General features: G+C 55.1%; 1 protein-coding gene across 3 annotated transcripts in view; it reads right to left on the bottom strand.

Moving 5' to 3' along the window:
* CNTFR (ciliary neurotrophic factor receptor) overlaps window positions 1–6,295 on the bottom strand; it is a 41,635-nt gene that overhangs the window by 30,292 nt on the left and 5,048 nt on the right. For 2 of the 3 annotated variants that reach the window (XM_007470765.1, XM_007470763.1), the window contains exon 2: window positions 2,969–3,079. The exons of the other annotated variant lie outside the window; for it this stretch is intronic. The gene's annotated coding sequence lies outside the window, so the exon portion shown is untranslated. The remainder of the gene's footprint in view (window positions 1–2,968; window positions 3,080–6,295) is intronic. 3 annotated transcript variants of the gene reach the window in all.

Raw genomic sequence — 6,295 nt, 5'->3', positions numbered from 1 at the left:
TGGGGCCCCGGGGGTGCGGGGGTGGGGCCCGGGCGGCCCGGGGAGCAGGCGTGTCCCCCCCCCGCCCACCCCCACCCCCGAGAGTCCCGGCGGGCGAGGCGGCGAGCGGGCCGGGAGGAGGGGAGGAAGGAGCGCGCGGCGAGCGAGCGAGCCGAGCTAGCGGAGGGAGCGAGTGAGGGACGGCAGGCAGTGAGGTCATCCTTTGAATCTAATTGTCTGAGTCAGGAGGAGATGTGGCACTCGATGCAGGGGGAGGGGAGGAGGAAGGGACCCTCCCGGCTCCGGGCCGGGGCCCCTCCTCACACCCAGGGCCGGCCGCGGCCTCCCTTCCCCCGCCCAGGGCCAAGTTGTCTCGGGCCAACTGGGACAAACCCCTGCCCGTCTCACTCAAGGCTGACCTCTGCTGCCATGGGGGCTCCAACCCACATCACCCCCAGAGAGCGGCCACCTTTCTATTCTCTGGGGGTGATGGGGACCCCCTCCCGGCCCAGATTGCCCTCCCGCATGTCTGAGGGTAATGGGAAGCCCCCATCCCACCCCCAGGTCGTATTTCTGCCCTGTGAGGAGAAAGGAGGAACCTCCAGCAGCCTTGCAAGGGACCTTCGTGCACTCTAGAAACGTGGAGTCCCCAACTCTACTCCCCAGGTGACTTCTTGCACTGGGAATTTGGGGGAATCTGGACATTGAACCGAAGCTCCCCTTCCTGCCTCCTGAGAATGACAGTGCAATGCCTCCCAGTCCTGCACTTTGGGGGGCATGAGGACCCCCAACGGAGCCCAGGGTCTCTACTCTGCATGCCCAACTCTTCAGGAGGGGAAGGAGCCAGGCCAGAACCCCAAGGTCCCCAGAGGCTGCTCAGGGGAGCAGGCCACTCAAGTGGTGGGAGGGCAAGACGACAGTTGGGCCCTGGGCCTGTCAGGTGTGCACGCACAAGCACATGCACGCATGTGTACACGCGCATGGGGGGAGACCAGGCGGCTGGGGACACTCACACCGAGGGCCACACACCCCTCCCCTCGCCCCCATGGGGGAGGGGTGATAAATATTTAAGCGGCTTTTAGCTCTGAAGGGGCTGAAGCTGGGGGAGGGAGGGGGATCCACAATGCCTGATTAATGGGGTTACCGGCTTGGATCAATCCATCTGCCCGCCGCTCCCTCTTCCTCCTCCCTCCTCCTCCCTCCCTCCGCCTAATGCGCTTTATCAGGAGACGCTTTTCTGACTTGGCAGCGTCGGGTGTTTTAAATAGACCCATTTAGAGCAGGGGTTGGGGGAGAAAGGAGGGGGGGAAGGGAGACAGAGATTGAGACAGGCTGGGAGACAGAGATGAATCAGGAGAGAGAGACAAGCCCCGGAAGAGAGAGACTGGGAGCGGAGAGACAGAAGGAGATACTGAGACACGGAAATAAGAGGCTGAGGATGACACTCCCACGGAGGCTGAATGGGGCTGGGGGCTGGGGGTTGGGGGGGTGATGGTGAGGCCAAGGGGAAGCTGGGGGGCTGAAGAGCAAAAACAAACAAACTAACAAACAAAAGCGACAGACAGAGAGGAAAGGAGTCACCGACAGCAAGAAGAAACCCAGAGACAGGTTCTCTGCAAGGGCTGAGTGCTAGCCTGGGAGACAGCAGATATCTTTTATTTCCAAAAACAGTTTTTCATCCTCTTTGTTAAATTAAAAAGCTGTCTTTAAAGTGGTGCTGGAGGTGCTGCTGCGGGAGGGTGGACAGAACTGCCAAGTCCTCCCTCTCAGCCTCCTCGTCTGCCCCCACAGAAGCTGCCTCAGCCCTAGCCCCCAGGGGTATTCTCCAGCTCCCCTGCTCTCTGTGATCCTCTGGGATCCCCAGGGACAGGGTCAGGGCATCTGAGCTACTGTTCATTGGCAGAAAGTCCTTCCTGCTGTCTGGCCTCAGTCCCTCCTGCTGCAGGGAGCCCATTCTCTTGCCTGACCACTAGCCTTTTCTTCTCTGGTCCCAGTTCCAGCTCCCTAAAATGTCCCCCATCGGGGGGATTATGGCCCTCACAGCTGAGCAGCTCACTTTCCCAACCAGCCATCACACTCCTTCCAGGTGTGCCCCCTATTACTGGGTAAATCTGAACTTCTGTCAGATACCCCACTCCACGTCCCTAGGTCTTCTGGGAACAGTGAGACAGAAGCTTAACTCTCTCCAGGCTTCTGGAGCCTCCCTTCCTCCTCTTCAGAACCCCAGCTCCATTCTGTCCCTTTTATGGCCATGTTGTCAGCCTGGATACCCCCCCACACCCTCAAACACCCCATTTTTCTACAGCAGGTTCTTATTAGTTATCTATTTTATACATATAAATGTATACATGCCAAGCCCAATCTCTCAACTCCTCCCCCCCCCCCCCCCCACCAACTCCCAGGCCAGGAAAATGGCCAGTCTGTTTGGGACCTGAGATGAAAAGCCGGGCCGGCCTTTGTGGGCCTCTGGCGGGTTTTGGACAATAGGCCCTTCCGTTCCGCTCCAGCGCGCCTCGATCCCATGGACACCCCCACCCTGGGGGCTGCCAATCCGGGGGCCTTGCCTGGCCGGAATGAAAGGCAGGGAGAGTCAGGCCCAGCCTCCGAGGCTGGCCTCAGAAGATTCTGGACTTTCTGACCCTCTATCCTGTCTCCTCCAAGCCCAGCTGCTCCCTGTTGTCAAGCCAGAGAGATGCTTTGGGGGCAGAGAGGGAGCCTGACAATGAGACGAAACATACTCCCACATCCAGATTCAGCTCCCTCAGTGCAGAACCCAATTTTCTGACCTGGCTTTGCCCTTGCCTGTGTGACTGTGGGTAAGTCTCTTCCCCTTTACAGGCCTGTCATGAAAAGCCTCAGGAGGAAGGAGGAGGGGAGAGCAGGAAGGGATCTCAGGCCCTCCTTCACTCACATCCCCAGACCTACAGCCCCAATGCACCTGCCAGATGCCCTGAAACTGACCTGCCTCCCCTGGGTCCCCAGCACATACCTCTTCACCGCTGGCCCCACACCGAGCACATCAACGTCCTCCTCCTCCAGACCAAACTCTTCCTGAGACTTCCAAAACCAAGGGGGCGGGATGATGTGACAAGGCTGGATTCTAGAAGGGCAAAGGGCACAAATCAGAGGCTACAGAGGAGAACTTAGTCCAACTCAGAGCTCATTTCACACTCACAACCCCACTGTGAGAAGGAGAGACTGAGGCAGGCAGCAGGTAAATGTCTACAAGAGAAAAAGTTGGGAGTGGTCCAGACTCCCTGCAGCACCCTTTGCAGACCTTAGGTTCTGAACCACAGGGACAAAAGTAGGCCAGAAGCCAGTGGCCTGACACCACACATAGATACACACCCAAAGACAATCCAAAATCCCCACACAACCAGTTCGCAGACACAAACACCTCCATGTGACACACATTCTCCCATGCATACTCACACAGAGACACATGGCCCCCAGCAGGGCATAAACACCCACCATCATACTGTTTTCTCCTCATCACCACTACGATTTATTGAGCATCTGTTATGTGTCAGGAACTGTTAGGCACTTTATATGCATGATCTCATTTAATCTTCATGACTTCTCCGTGAGGTAGGTTCTATTATTATTCCCATTTGACAGCTGAAAAAACTGAGATTCGGGGAGGTTAACTTGCCCAAGACCACACAGCTGATCCGTTCCAGAGCATAGATATGAGTGCAAATCTAGCTCCAAAGCCCTTCTGCTATACCAATTTGCCTCTGCAGATCTCTCTCCCACCAGCACAGTGCCTTTCCCAGTAATAACAGGAACAGCTAACACTTGCTCAGGGTCCTTGATGAGCCAGATACCATGCGGAGGACTTAACACACAGGTTTTGCAGATGAGAAAACTGAGGCTCAGACAACAAAAGCACCTTGCCCAAAGTCACATGACTGGTAGTTGGTAAGAAAGCTGGCTATTCTGAAAGTCACTGTTGCTTCTAGGGCTCCACTTACTTAACAGAGCCCTCGACTTCTACAAGACCCCTGAAGATTCTCAGGGTTCAACTGCTCCTCTCTCCGCCAAGACAGGTCCCAGATGTGTCTGCCAAAGGCATGATCAAGTGCCTAAACACATACCCATAAGAAAGGGACTCCATGTCATCCAACCCTGCCCAGAGAGGCAGAGGTACCACCAACCAGGGAGAGATGGCCAGAAACTAAAACAAGGTGTTAGAGACGGGCTGGCTGGTGGTAACCGATACAGACACACCAAGAGATAGGTAGGCCCAAAGAGAGGAAGACAGAGACAGTGGGAAAAGGAGACAATAGAGGGAGAGGAGGATACAGGCCGACGTGAAAAAAACACAGAAGGATAGACACAGACATACAGACACATATGGAACCATCCCACCTTCACAAGAAGAAAACTGTGAAAACAAACGACTCAGGCAGTGTGTGGTACATGTGTAAGTGTGCATTCGAGTGTGCCTGTGTTTGGGGGCATGCAGAGTCTGTATCACTACACACATTACACCAGCTGCTTCCAGCAATTTCATCTGATTAATAATAAATGCCCCGTAATTACAGCCACTCCCCCAGCCCTTCTTCCTGTTTTTTGTCAGCTGCCACCAGGCCTGCCCCCTGTGGACCCCATGGCCCCCTCCATCCTCACCTGCCGTCTTCTACAGGGCTGAGAGGACATGGGCTAGGGAAGGAGACCAGACTCCCAACCTGAGGGAGAATACCCATTTCTCTATCTTGGATTAATGCCCAATGCCCCCAAGCAAAAGGCCATTTCCCTTAGGTCTCACTCAGAACTCTCCCCCTTCCCTGGGTGTAACCTGTAACCCCTAATGTGGCCTAGAGGCCCAGGTCTGGGGACACAGAGAGAAATGAACTCTGGACTCCCCTTGCCCACTCTTCATCACTCACTGGCTGAAAGAAGTCTCCATTCACAAAGCTTCCCCAGCCTTGGAACCCCACAGGCTCAAAGGAGCAAGGGACCAGGACAGCCCCCCTTTTCCCACCCCATCATTCCAACCCAGGCAGTCCCAAAATCTCTGCCCACTTGTGTACTCTCAAGCTTTGGACACACCATGGCTCCGCCTCCATTCCTGAGCCCCCCCAGGTCCACCTCCTTCCAGGCCTCCCACCCTAGCTCTCCAAGGCAGCTCTATCAGAATCAGCTGCGGGTTTGTGCTGATCTGTTTCTAATCGCTGGGGCCTGGTTCACGCTGGCCCCCACCCCCCAATATTGATTCTATTATTTGGAGAGTCATTGACGTCAAGGACCTGGATGGGTGCCAAAACTGCCTTCTCTCAGGGCCTGGGCCAGGGCCCAGCCCCTCATCTCGCGATTTCACGGAGGGGCCCAGAAAGGTCAGCTCACGGGCCAGGGTCACGTGACATCTGCCCTCAGAGGCTGGGGCTCTTCTTACCTTTTGGGGCCCACTGTGCAGTTCCTTTCTCCTGGGGGAGAGGGGCTACCCAGAGGCATGGGGGTCAGAAGTGAGGTGGGGACCTATAGAATAGGTGTGCAAGAATAGGGTGTGCAAGAACCCCATTGAGTCTTGGGCTGCAAGGAAGAGCTCTAGGAGGTAGGGATGGAGGCAGTGGCTCAGAAAAGGCTACTTGGGGAAGATTTTGTTCCTTGCCACACACTATTTTGGAACATCCTGCAGCTGGACTTGAAATGACTATTAGAGTACTATTGACTACTCGATTTTTATGTCTGATATCAGATGTATCTCCAGGCTCTCTGAGAAAGAAATTCTCTGCAGTGCAGGATAACAGTTTACCCTAAATGTTGCCATAATTTGACTAACTGGCACCACTGTCTTATAAACCTTTGTTCCATATAAAACAAAGGCTCTGTCTCCTGTGCAACTCTCGCCCATGCTGCCTCAGTTTCCCCACACTCTCCCAGTCTCTCGTGCCTCTGTGCCTATCCGATCAAGATGCAGCCACTGCTACACTGACCCACACCAGCAACTCCTTGGCTCTGGCTGGACAGGGTATTTTTAGGATCCGAACCCTGTGTTCTCAGACAGACATTAATAACCAATACAGACAGTCCGTGGTGCCCACAGCAGCTAAACAAACTCGGAACCCAGCCTCAAAGGCTCAGACGTGGGGTCCACTGCCTTAGCTATAGTCCAGAAACCCAGACCTAGAGAGAGCAAAGGGACATGACATGCTCACAACCACGTGGGGAGAAAAGGACTTTCCCATCTTCTGAAAAATCCTGAAGCTGGGGAGAGGACAGAGGTGACCTCTGACCTCTGCCACAGAAGCAGGGTCATTGCCCTGCCCCAGTCTCACCTAGTCCAGACCTTTTCAAGGAAGAAGCTGCCTAT

This window comes from Lipotes vexillifer, unplaced genomic scaffold (assembly GCF_000442215.2).
Source record: "Lipotes vexillifer unplaced genomic scaffold, Lipotes_vexillifer_v1.1 scaffold2225, whole genome shotgun sequence".
Lineage (NCBI taxonomy): Eukaryota > Metazoa > Chordata > Mammalia > Artiodactyla > Lipotidae > Lipotes > Lipotes vexillifer.
Note: the sequence above shows the minus strand (reverse complement) of the source record. Positions and strands in the feature narration are given on the sequence as shown.